The sequence below is a fragment of the Lygodium microphyllum genome, chromosome 2, assembly GCF_053477565.2.
Source record: "Lygodium microphyllum isolate KBCC chromosome 2, Lygodium_microphyllum_v1.1.10, whole genome shotgun sequence".
Lineage (NCBI taxonomy): Eukaryota > Viridiplantae > Streptophyta > Polypodiopsida > Schizaeales > Lygodiaceae > Lygodium > Lygodium microphyllum.
In genome coordinates this window covers 40,482,449-40,496,284 of record NC_141136.1, presented here as the reverse complement: position 1 = coordinate 40,496,284, position 13,836 = coordinate 40,482,449, and positions in this window count along the sequence as shown.

Genomic DNA, 13,836 nt, shown 5'->3' with positions numbered 1-13,836 from the left:
TATTGGGGTTAACATTATCCCCCTCCTAGTTGAGTGCTAGTCCCATGGCACTTGCGGGACTTTGTTGATGAGGGATCGGGTGATTGAAGGGTGGTCATCTGAGTCAATGATGAGATTTTTGTGGGGATTGGACTAGGAGAGGAACATGTTAAAATGATTGAGGTTGTCACAATTCTTTTTTAGGTGCATTATACATAAGTTTCCTCTACAAATACAACAAAAATTTGAGGTGCTTGATTCCTTAATATCCCATTTCATGAGGAGAAATGAATTTAAAATAGATGGACTTGGAGATTGGCTCAATCCAATTGTTTTTGAAACTTTGGAGTTTCTATTGATTCATACATTAAAATTACGTACCTTACTATTCTATCTCATTTTTTAAGAATCATTTTCTTACTAAATCATGGGTATATGACTATTTTCAATTCTCAATGGAGCTTGATTGCAATAGATTGCATTGGCAATCAACATTATTTGGTTAATTCTTTAAAGGGTGCCCATGGAGATGCCAAGATGTAAGTAAAATAATTTAAGGTTTCTTGATTATTTAAACACTTTTTTTATAACAGATCTAAATTTTATTATTATGTATATAGGGGAGTAAAAAGAACGATTGAAATGCTAGAAACAATGCCTCCTATGCATTCCAATCTACTTGCAAAGATACAGTATATACAAGTTATGGTGAGCTCTTGATCAAAAGATGTTTAAGATAGTTGATTCCACAAACCACCATAAATATATTAGATAATTTCACTATGTGTTGTTGATTGTAGTGTCCTCATCAAGAAGATAGCCATTCATATGGTTGGAGAGTAATTACAAATGCTAGAAGATTGAATCAACTTATTTATATTAATGATGATGAACTTATAAAGGTAACATGAAAAAAAATTAAAAGTTTAAGATGGAGTTATACTCAAAAGATAGTCCATTACAAAATAATGGTAAAATAACACTCTTTTTATTCCAATCTATACAATTTTCCAAGGATTGTTACAATAGGGAGCATGTTTGGTATATAAGAGCAAAGCTTATGGAGTGAAGGATAGTGAGACAGAGAGGGAGAGAGAGAGAGAGGAAGGTAAGAAAAGGTGGGATAGAGATAAGAGGACATTGACTACCACTTTTACTCAAGGGATATGCATCGATTCATACGTGTTCATAGCACAAAGATTCTTTCCCCATTCCCTTGAACTACTTGCCATTCCCTTCGTTTTGTTTGCCTACTCTGAAGCAATACATGTCCACCTCTACCTATTCCTTCCATTTCATGTCATCACCACCTTGCTCTTATCCTATTCCATATTTGTGAGATTACATCTCAAACCCTTCAAAGATTTTGCCATAATCTCATTGCTCAACCCACCCCTCTAAACCAAAATTTTCAATCCATTAAACCCCATTCACAGTCCCCTTGTGTGTCTCTTCTTGCTTCTATGATCCCCAATTTGAAGTTCAAGTTCGATAAAGACCACAAACGAGGAATTTGAGAAATTACTGATAAAGATGACCCCTTGGTGGAGGAGTTAGAGAGTTAGCATGCGGGTAACTCTTTCATCTTCATAGCATTGTGTTAATGTAATTATGGGTAGAAAAGAAAATCATTAGGTAACATAAGCTACTAGGTAGTCTGAGATTCTTGTGGATGCTAGGATGTTAAGTAGAAGGGCTAACACTGTTGAGATATCGAGCTCCACTCGTGATATGCCAGGGTGACCGTTGTGCATTTATGTCACCGACTTGTTAGCTGCAGATGCGGTTGGTACACCGCCCATGAATAATAGCTAGATGATAGCTATCCTTATCTACTCTAGTTCGTGGCTCAGTTAGTATGCCACCTTAGTTAGTTGAGTTTGGTTTGAGACCCATATATAGGGTTCTTTTATTTCTCTATACTAGAGTTCTTTTTGGCTTACACAACTAAGAAGAGGAAAACTGTTTTTAGCCTCCACCTTTGTGTGTATTCCCCCATTGTGTAAGTGAGAAAGCTACAAGTGAGACTCCTTCCTTCTCTCCCACAATCTTGACATGGTATCAGAGCCTGGTTCGTGGTAAGGAGCTCAAGAAAGCAAACCAAGTTCGCGGTGTTTTGGTAAGAGGACCAGTGTTGCTTTCATTTTTCAAGTTTTGGGAGCAAGTCTCTGCAGGTAGCACAGCCAGAAAGTGCAAGAATGCATTGTCTCAGATTGAGACACCCTTCGTGGTGTAGCAACAGGGCAGTATATGCTGCGGGATAGAGCTTTAGCCTCGGTTTCCCTATTTTTTTGATTTGAGGCCATTTCAGGGCCTATTTTGGAGGCGGAAGTTTTCCGCACGCACTCAGGAAAAGGCCCTGTTTTTTGCTGTGCGACCACTGTTCTACAGGTCGGTGAAAAGTTACCGTAGAAATTGCATCGTATGCCTATGCACAGAGACATTGGGAGTTACAGAATCATCCTTGTTTCCTATTGATGAAAAATCATCACTAGGAAGTGACTGTTTGGTCAAATACCACTTTCGTCAGTTTTGCAAATTTGCCCTTATGAGGCTGAAGCTGTGTTTTTTGATGTGACAGAATTTTTTGCAGTGTTCTGTAATGGCGTCTGATTCTCTTTCACAGATTCTCACTGAAAAGCTTGATAAGAACAACTTCCAAGCATGGAAGTTTAGAATGACGAATTTTCTTATGGGAAAAGGATATTGGGAATTCATTGCAGGAAATGAAGAAGAACCAGTTCTTCCTGATGTTCCCAATCAACAGCAAATGCAGGCATTTAAAGGATGGCATGAGAGAGCCAGAAAAGTTATGTACTAGTTGTCTATCAATATTTTGGACTCTATGATTGTGCATATTCAGGATGCAAGTACGCCAAAGGAGGCATGGGATACTTTGTCAAAAATGTATAGCACAAATACGCAAGCCAGGAAAATGCAACTCAAGCAAGAGTTGCACAATGTGCAATGAGAAAGTATGAGCATCAATGACTACCACATGAAGGTGAAGAAGATTGTAGATGCACTTGCTTCCATTGGGTCGCCAGTGGAAGATGATGATTTAGTTTTTGTGACCTTGAATGGTCTAGGAAAGGATTATGCACAGTTCCGAACATCCATTTTCTGTCCGTGAAAGATTTTTTGATTTTGAGGAGTTGATTGCTCTTCTAATTTCTGAGGAGCAGAGAAATGGTGGTGCATTTTCTTCAGGAGGAATTTCAAAAGAAGCTGTCTTCTACTCAAATGCTGGAAGAGGTAGAGGCAAAGGTAGAGAAGGCCGATTTGGAGGCCGTGGTAGAAATTAGAATATGCAGCAAACTCAAGAAAACTAGTTCTATGGAGGAGGACATGGTAACTCTAGAGGCAAGGGGAGCCAAAGAGGTCATGGTGGATGGCAAAGACGGCAAAATGCAAACAGCAATGTTGAATGCTACTACTATGGTAAAATGGGTAATATGGCTAAAGACTACTATAAAAAGCAGAATGACATCATGAATGAAAAATTGCAACAAGGGAATTATGCATCTTCTAGTAGACAGGGTGATGACAGAAATGAGCATTTGTTTATGATGCAGCACATGAACAATTCTGTGACAAGTGTAAAAGAAAGCAATGAAGTGTGGTATGTTGACTCAAGTGGGTCAAACCACATGACAGGTCATGTAGAATGGATGCAGGATGCAAGGAAAATGGAAAAACTAGGATTTGTGGAGACTGGTGATGATACTGCACATCCTATTGTGCAGATTGGAAAAATTCCTTTGTCTATGCAGGATGGGAAAAAGAAATACATGTTAGATGTATTTCATGTCTTGAATATCACCAAGAATTTGGTTTCTGTTGGTCAAATGGTTGAGCAGGGCTTGCAGGTCAGATTTAATCCTCACGGATGCTTTGTTGAGGATATAAAAAATAAAGGTCGCTTGATAGCAAAAGGAAAGAAGAAGGGCAAAATGTTTACGTTGGAAGCATACATGCTTGAATTGAGTGCAGCAATGTTTGCACATGGGACCAGTGTAGTTGCAGATATTGATATTTGGCATAAATGCATTGGTCATGTTAATGTACAGTGACTTAAATCAATGCAAGACCAAAATATTGTTGCAGGATTGCCTAAATTCAAGGTTGCAGAAATGCATAAGGTATGTGAAGCCTGTCAATTTGGAAAATACGTAAGGAAACCATTTCCTAGACATGTTCAAGAGAGTAAGAAGCCATTGGAATCAATTCACTCTGATGTGTGAACTACTAAAGCTACATCTATTGGAGGCTGTCATTATTTTGTCACTTTTATTGATGACTATAGTAGAAAAGTTTGGGTATATTTTATGAAAAAGAAAAGTGAAGTGATTGGGCATTTCAAAAGTCTTAAATCTATGGTTGAAAAAGAAACATGCATGCAAATAAAATGCCTAAGGTCAGATGGAGGGGAAGAGTACCTCTCAAATGAGTTTGCAAGGTTCCTGTAGGAGCATGATATAAAGCAGCAATATTCATGCAGTCATACCCCACAACAAAATGGAATTGCAGAAATGTAAAATAGGCATATTGGAGAGGTATCTCGTGCCATGCTCAACGAAAAAGACTTGCCAGATTTTTACTGGGCTGAAGCAGTTGCTACAGCAGTTTACATAATGAACAGGACTCCCACTGCAACAATACATGGGATGACTCCAGAGGAGAGGTATACTGGTAGGAAACCAGATATTTCTCATTTGAAAATTTTTGGTTGCATTGCCTATGTTCATGTGCAAGGTGAGTTGAGATCCAATTTGGATCCAAGAGCTAAGAAGTGCATCTTTATTGGTTACTCTCTGCAGAGCAGAAAGGGTATAGATGCTATAACCCTTCTACTCGTAAGTTTACAGTGAGTAGAGATGTTGTTTTTGATGAGATGAGTAGCTAGTATAAACCAGTAAATGTGATTGATGATGTAGATGCACAAAATGGTAATGCTGCACAGAATTCACAGCAGCACTCACAAAATATTAGTGGACCTGGAGTGTCCTCTAGCAGTGGTTCACATTCTTCGCTATGGACAGGCAGATTGAGATCAGGAGAATCTTCTCAAAACAATGCAGATAGTGGTATGCAAGTTTCATGTTTGATGTGAATGCAGGTCACTCTTATGTGGATGGTGAATCCAGTGGCTCAGAACAGAGCATTGATGATGAGTTGGGTATTCCTTCTATTGTTACACCTAGAGTAAGGAAGACCAGGGATGTTTTGAGAGCACCTGGGAGTGAACCTACTTTGCGCAGGTCTACAAGAGCTACGTGTCCTGTGGATAGGTTGAAATATGATGGATTTACAGCCATTCACTATGCCTATATGGTCAAAGTGATACATGAGCCAGAACGCGCTTCTTTTGAGCAAGCCATGGGAAAATAAAAATGGGAGAAAGCCATGGATGAAGAAATGGATGCCTTGGAAGCAAATGCTACATGGGAATTGGTACCTTTGCCTAAAGATAAGAATGCAATTGGTTGTAAGTGGGTTTATAAGGTGAAGCACAATGCAGATGGTTCTGTGAATTGATACAAGGCAAGATTAGTAGTCAAGGGGTATGCACAAACATATGGCATTGATTATGAAGAAACATTTAGTCCAATTGAAGGGATGGCAACTGTAAGAGCAGTCATTGCTATGGCTACATCAGAGGGATGGTCTGGATGTAAAGAATGCCTTCTTGCATGGTGATTTGTAAGAAGAGGTCTATATGGAGCAGCCACCAGGTTATATGCATGCTATTCATCATGAGTTTGTTTGCAGGTTGAAGAAAGCCTTGTATGGCATGAAGCAAGCACCTAGAGCATGGTCTGACAAGATAGGACAGTATCTTGTCACTATTGGCTTTCAGATTTCCAAGGCAGATTTCTCACTTTATGTGAGAAAAACAGAGAAAGGTATTATGCTACTTGTCATTTATGTTGATGATTTGATTATGACAGGTGATAGTGATGAAGATATCCTTTATGTGAAAATGCTATTGAAGCAGAAGTTTGAGATGAAGGATTTGGGAGAGCTGCATTATTTCTTGGGCATTGAGGTGACTAGGTCACCAAGTGGGATACGGCTCTTGTAGAGGCAGTATGGATTGGACATGCTGTCCAAATATGGGATGACAGGCTGTAAACCTATTTCAGTTCCTTTGGAGCAGAATGTGAAGCTGAGCGCAGATGCAGGTGAGCTTCTGGAAGGACCTACTATGTACATACACATAGTAGGAAGTTTGATTTATATGACTATTACCAGGCCAGATTTGAGCTATGCTGTTGGATTGGTAAGTCAGTTTATGCAGGCTCCAAGGAAACCGCATTTGGATGTGGCTAGACGCATACTTAGGTATGTGAAGTCCACATTGCAATATGGACTATTTTATGAGACTGGGGTTCAGATACAGTTGCATGGATACACTGATGCTGATTGGGTTGGTAGTATTTCTGATAGACGATCTACCAGTGGATATGTATTCTCTTTTGGGAGTGCTGCAGTCACTTGGAGCAGCAAGAAATAGCCTACAGTTGCCTTGTCGAGCACAGAGGCTGAGTAGTACAGGGGTGCAGCAATGGCTGCATGTGAGGTAGCTTGGTTGCATAAGCTACTTTATGATATGTATCAGTCTACAGATGGGCCAGTTGTCATTTATTATGACAACATGAGTAGTATACACTTGGCAAATAACCCAGTCTATCATGCTAGAACAAAGCACATTGAGCACATTTATTGTGATAACATGAGCAGTATACACTTGGCAAATAACCCAGTCTATCATACTAGAACAAAGCACATTAGCTGCATTATCACTATGTGCGGGAGAGGGTTTTACTAGGTCTTATTGATCTAGTTTATGTCAGCACAGAGGATCAGGTAGCTGACATATTCATGAAGGCATTAGGCGCAGAGAAGTTGCGCAAGTTCAGAGATCTACTTGGTATGCAGGAATTGGGATTGAGCTCGAGGGGGAGTGTTGAGATATCGAGCTCCACTCATGATATGCTAGGGTGACCGTTGTGCATTTATGTCACCGACTTGTTAGCTGCAGGTGCGGTTGGCACACCGCCCATGAATAATAGCTAGATGACATCTATCCTTATCTACTCTAGTTCATGGCTCAGTTTAGTATGCCACCTTAGTTAGTTGAGTTTGGTTTGAGACCCATATATAGGGTTCTTCTATTTCTTTGTACTAGAGTTCTTTTTGGCTTACACAACTAAGAAGAGGAAAATTGTTTTCAACCTCCACCTTTGTGTGTATTTTCCCATTGTGTAAGTGAGAAAGCTACAAGTGAGACTCCTTCCTTCTCTTCCACAATCTTGACAAACACTAGGTGCCTAGGAGGAAATTCAACTGGAATTACCCCCCCATAATGACACCTTAGTCCTCACACCTAGTCTTAAATAAATCAAATATTCTTTTTAGTAAAAAGGAATTATGAGTTTAGATAAATCAATTGCTTCATTAGAAGTGATGGGCTATGGGATATTTAGTTTTGAAAAGGTATTTAAACCAATGTTACTAGGATAAATAAGAATCTTGTTATAGCTAAAGGCTTAGCAATTGGTCTTAAACTCCATAGTAGATCATATAGCCTTAAATAGCAAAATAAAAATCATTTTTAAGTTTTTCATTGAAAACTATATATGACATTAATAGTAAAGTTATCATAAAGGCCTCTTCACTTGCTCGGATGCTTGGGAGTTTTTGCTCAAAAAATCCCCCCCACCCCAAAAAAAAGAAAGCATTTCTCTAATAGTACTAACTCCCAAGGAAGTGCAAGTCATCATGTCCACATTGTTAAAGAGAGAACTCAAGAGTTTAGACTCATTAGGGGGACCACAAATTTTAAAGAAGATATGTGAACTCGTAGGGAATCATAAGTAGCCAAGCATCTGCTATATAAGAGCATTCATATAGGAGTATGAGGATGTATTTTCCATGCCTACTTTTCTTCTATTTAAGAGGGAGATAGAGCATACTATCAACTAGTTTCAAATGCCAAACCAAGTATGAATAGGGCAATGTACTAACTCCCTAAAATTAAATAAGAGAATGTGACTCATCAAGTGAAGAAGTTGATGGATACGGTGGAGCCCCAAGAGGAACACCAAGGAAAAAGGAATTCTCTTGCAAGAAAATCTATCTTGTAACATCAATAAGCTTGTTTATCATGTTTCATATGATCACAATGAAGAAAAGAACACCAGGCACAACAAATCTTCATACAACATCATGTAGATCTCCCACGGATTTGATAGAATCAACCATATTCTTCAATATCTTCATAAAATCCATCAATAGAACAAAGAAAGCAAATGAATACACCATCTTTGAATGGAAATACATCACATAGTATTCATCTTCAATATCTCCATAGTCTTCTCTCTCAATCTCTCATATACAATCACTCTATTTCAGTAGAATTGGCTATCTCTGACTCTCTCTCTCTCTCTCTCTCTCTCTCTCTCTCTCTCCATCAATAATACATCATATCCTCACTACAATCTCTCAAAATCACTCTCAATAATCCTTCTTAGGTCATGGATACCCCTCCCAAGAGGTATATCTGATATGAAGAGTCACCAGAGCCACTATAGTGTCCTTTCATAGCTCACTACTGTCACTTCACTCTAGTCTTCACTTGAGTCTTCATCAGCTACTTCTTTCACTTCTTTCAGCTCTTTTGCACTTGTATTAACCTCTTTCCAAGGCTAGAAAACTTACCCAAGCTACACTCTCATCCATCAGAAGCATACAGAACAGTCACAGAACAGTACCAGAACAGCTACAGTACAGAACAGAACAGAATAGAGACAGAAGCTCTATAGAAGACCTACAGAAGGTTACAGAAGGTCATCGAAACCACATAACTCATAGTCAAACCATTCCAAACTCTCACAAACCATTCAATAAACTTTCACAATATCTCAATCTTCATCAATCAATACTCCATTCCTCCTTATAGAAGACAATCAGAACAAAACAGACCAAAACAGAACAAAACAGAAGGTATACAGAACCAATCAGAACCTATCAGAACATCACAGAACCACTAATAAACATCATGAACTTCGAAAACACAATCAATATCATCCAAAACACTCTCAAACCACTTCCAAACTAATCAATCATCTCATAAAATCAACCATTCAGCTCTCAAAAACAACAAAAATCAGCCAAAAAACAAGTCATTTCAACACTCAACATATCCCCACACTTAATAAGGAAGTGTCCTCGCGACCCAGAAAAAAGGGAATACAAGTTTAGGGAAAAGCTCAACTTTGATCATCAATATCTCTTCAAAAAGAATCCATCCACCACGACCCCAACTTATAACCTGTATCTGATATAAAAATACAAAGAAAGGAAAACCCTTTATACATTAACACTTCTTATCAAACTAAAAATCAAAACAAATTTGTAAAGGATATAAGAGTTTTCTTCATCTTCATCAGCATCAGCTTCAACTCTCCAACCACGACCCCATCACCACAATTCTCCAAAATGTAGCTCGCACACGACCACCAATCCAATAGGAAACCACCACGTTCGTATTACATAAATGAACTCACAACACAAACACTACACACAACACAACCATCTGAATGACTCCTTCAAAAAGAGAGATTTTCATTAAAAAACATCCACCATACATTGGAAAGGTATCAATGAAGATGATCCCTCTTAAAAGATTGGTGTTGTCGGAAATGATCCATAGACAAGGATTCATCTACAAAGGTTTTGGGAGGATTTTGAAAAAACTAAAGACAGCACATCCTTTCCAACAGGACCAGGTATCAGCTAGGCAAACAAAGGGCATGAAAATACAATATGTCCAGTTGCTGGGAATCAATGCTCACATTGACATTCATGCACAACTTTGGAATAGGCTTGGAATCATTATGAGAGTGCCTATGCATATATGCCAGGTACCAAGCAAAGTGAGCAGTTAATCTCACTGAAGGATCTGCAGACTATGAATACTACTGAGCAAAATGAACATAGTTTTGATAAGCTTGACTGGAAGCTGTCCATTCTCCTGGAATTACTGGCCAATTAATCTGAGGTCCTGTAAGGGAATCATCCGAACTCCATCCCCTTCTTTTAGAAATCTCATTATCAAACCCATCACAGTCACTAACCATTTGAGGTGGTTGAGATATAGAAGTGTTAGGAGAGGGTAATGGAATAAGGAAAAGTGGATGAAGGGAGGGATAGGAAAAATCATAAAAGGAAGAAAAGTTTAAAGAAGGAGTGGCAGAAATTTGGAGGGAATCACTAAGGAAGGGTGTTAACTGATAAATAGGAAATGTGGAGGGTACATGAATGGATGGAGAAGGACAGGGTGGAGAAGGGGAAAATACCCTATCCTCAATAAAAGAACAGTATGTGAAAATAGAAATTTGAGGGAAAGATGAAGGTTGGAAAAAAGGGGTAAAATAATTGTGGAATTAGATTGGCAAAGGGAAAGATATAGAGCATATCGGTGAGTGATTTGTTGGTAATAGAGGAGGGTAGGAACAGAAGGTCCTAAGAGAGATCGTCTATGATAGGCATCAAAGAAGGGAGAATCAAATGGATTATGTTTTGAAAGATAGACTAAGGGATCCATCCTCAGTTGATTAGTACTCTGGGCAAAGGTAGGAGTTGTGTTTTGTCTTTGATTCAGGACCACAGAATCAATCATGGGATGCTAGGAATTATCATGACAATCAGCCACTTTGGAGGAGTAACTCTGAAACATGTCAGCTATGCGCAACTCCAAATGGTTGACATACAAAACAGCCTGTAATACCACATCCCCCACATACCATGCCATATTCACCTCATCTGGAATTAACAAGTCTCCTCGTAGATACATGTATGACATCAACATGGTATCTGGCGTGACAGAATCTTCAAACACCATCCTTACTATCTCTATCAGCAACTCAGCAGACCAAGCCCCACTCCATCCATCCTCTAGAAGAGGTAAATCCATCGTGGAAAGCTTCATGTAGAAGACCAACTTCTGTAAGTGGTAGTGGACAAAGAAAGAATGGTCTGGTGGAACATATTCCTGAGACTGCTCAAATGTAGACCATAACAAGTCCATTCTGGATTGCAATCTTTCCACTTTATCTTGGAATAGAGGACACAAGGTAGCCTGTCTCTGAAGAGCAGTCAAGTCCTGCTGTGAAAGAGAAGGGATCAAGGGAACATTAGGGCTTGGAGGAACAGAGCGTGACTTTGCCAGTTGATTGTGCAACTGCTTGATTTGGGAGGCTTGGGATGCCACTGTGTCATTAGCAATGTGTAAAGCGGAAAGTTTGTCATCTAAGAGAGTTCGGAACTCCTGCGCTTCTGTGGATATCCTCTCCTTTTCCTCTGAAAGGCTAGTAACCTGGGATTGAGCCTCGAGTAACTGGAGCTTCAAAGAAGAGATCTCATCGCTTTGGGTGGCAACCAGTTGGGTTTGTTGTTCCATTTGCTTAAACAAATCTGCTAGAGTATCCTTAGCAGAAGCTAACTCGGATGTTGCCTGATGCAACTGGTCCTTAGACTGCATGAGTTCTTCATAAAAAGATGCGTACAGCTGTTGAACACAGGCTGTCACTGACAACTCAATGGAACTCTGAATATCTTTACAGAGGAAAGGAATTGCATCTCCTGAGACTAGACTGTTCAGGGAGGGAACTGATATGTCCAATGAGCCTTCTCGATGTGCTCTGAACAAGTTATTACAAGTGAGATACCCAGGGAGTTCACTGCCAGAGGTAACAGGGATGGGTACTGAAGAAAGTACTGAAGGAGCTTTATCCGCTACTCGCTTCAAGCGTTTGCGCTGTATGACCAGGGGAGGCAGAGAATCATCATCCTCTATGTCAATAGGTTCTGACTCATCTTAAGGTGGAGGAGGAGGTATTGGATTTGATGGAGGAGGTGGAGGCACAGTCTTCTGTAAACCTGAATAGGTCAAGAAGGCAGACAAATATGATCCATATGTGACATTGGTAACATTACCCCTGGAGACTTTGACGAAATGTTGATCCATTTTAGTGAGGAGGTAAGTGCTCCAATCAATAGTGACTCCTTTCAACACCATCCTGGAAGCTATAGAAAGCTCTTTGGACAAGTACTGGGATGGCGTTTTGGCAAGCATAAACCTGTCCTGGAGAAACTGATAGATCATCTTCCATACGGGATCAGTGATCATGGAAAAGGAAACTCTTGAAGAGTTGATCACCTTTTTAACATCCAGCATTTCCCTTGTTTGCTTTTGCAACAGCTTTAGAATCTCTTCATTAGAGAAAAGCTGACGAGTGGTAACAAAAGGTTCACCTTTGGAGGGAAGAGACAGAGCCTTCCCTAAGCCTCGAGGTGTCAAAGTCATAGAAATTCCCTGGACTAGTCCTGTCTTCTTGCTGTAAGAGGCCACAAACTCATCACATAACGACGGATCCTCTGGAAGCAATGGAAAGGAGGTAGCCACAAAAGCAGCAAGTCCCGCCTTCGTGAGAGGCTCAAAAGTAAGTAGGGAAGAGTAATCCCTACTAACTAATGGGATGTACTGGATAGGGGGAGGAGCGTGAGAAGGCCATTCAGATGGGTACACACACACCACAAACATAGACAAAAAAAACCAAGGATAAGAGAACAACCAAAATAATAAAACGTGACTCGACCAACTAACCCCAAGCAAACCACAGCCTAGAAAAAATTTGACATGACCTTGAGACATATGCGACCGAAAGCTTCATGCGATGCATCAGACAAACACCCAGAACCCCGTAGCAGGCAATAAAAGAAAAAACTGCACACCGTATCCGTAACCGTAACAAAGACAAACCAAAACAATACCACATCCGCCACATATCAAGACTACATCATTGATAAACCAGTGTTGGACCATGGAAATAACTCTAATGACGGCGCATACCCATCCCACGAAACGGATTCGTTAAAAAGGGGAATTAAGTGCAATGAGGGGGGATTAATTTAATGAAGGGTTTATTTTAAGAAATTATTAAGAAATGGGTGAATTTTTATTAAGTGATAAACCTTAGCAAGAAAATGGCGGTTCCTTCGTATAAATTTAATTACCAATTATTAGGTGAAAACGGTGCTTTAATTCGAATCCCGGACTGCCATACCCAGACTGGGTCTCTAAATGCAAGTTCATTGATTACAAATTAAGGTGATGTGGAGCGCTTTTTTGCCAGTGCGTGCTCTTGTGACGGCTGGTTTATTTTAAATAAAAAATTAAAGTGCCTCTGTAGCGCATGTAGCGCGTGCTAAGTGAACGGCGGGTTTATTTTAATTAAAAAAATTGTGTGTTTAGCGCGAATGTGCGTGGAAACTGTGGGTGAATAAATAGTTTATTTTAACAATTAATTTGTGATTAAGGGGGAAATGAAAATAAATAAAGCACATAAAATAAATACCTGGAAGTGGTGTGTATGTAATGCCTAAATGCGCACGGAAGAGTCCCCCAAAAGGAGTGAATCCAGTAAAAGAAAAGTAAAGACCACTGATGAAACAACAAAGACAACACCTTAGTGGGATTGTGGATTTGAAATGTATTTTTAAGTTGTTATTGTGGATGGGAGTGGGGTTATATTTGCGGTGTGGTTGTTTTGTATTTATAGTGTGGTTTCGTTTATTTGTTTTGGTTTTTTTTAAAAAGGTGTTATTATTTAGGGTTTGGTTTTGTTGTTTTTTGTGTTTGTTTTTGTTTAATAATAATAATAATAATAATAAAAGTAAGATATATAGCACATGAACAGCCATGGAGGAAATATCCACAATTGAGTGTATGAAAATAAAATAAAGAGTTTTATGGTTAATTTTCGTTTGTGGGTTTTTTTGTTTTGTGTG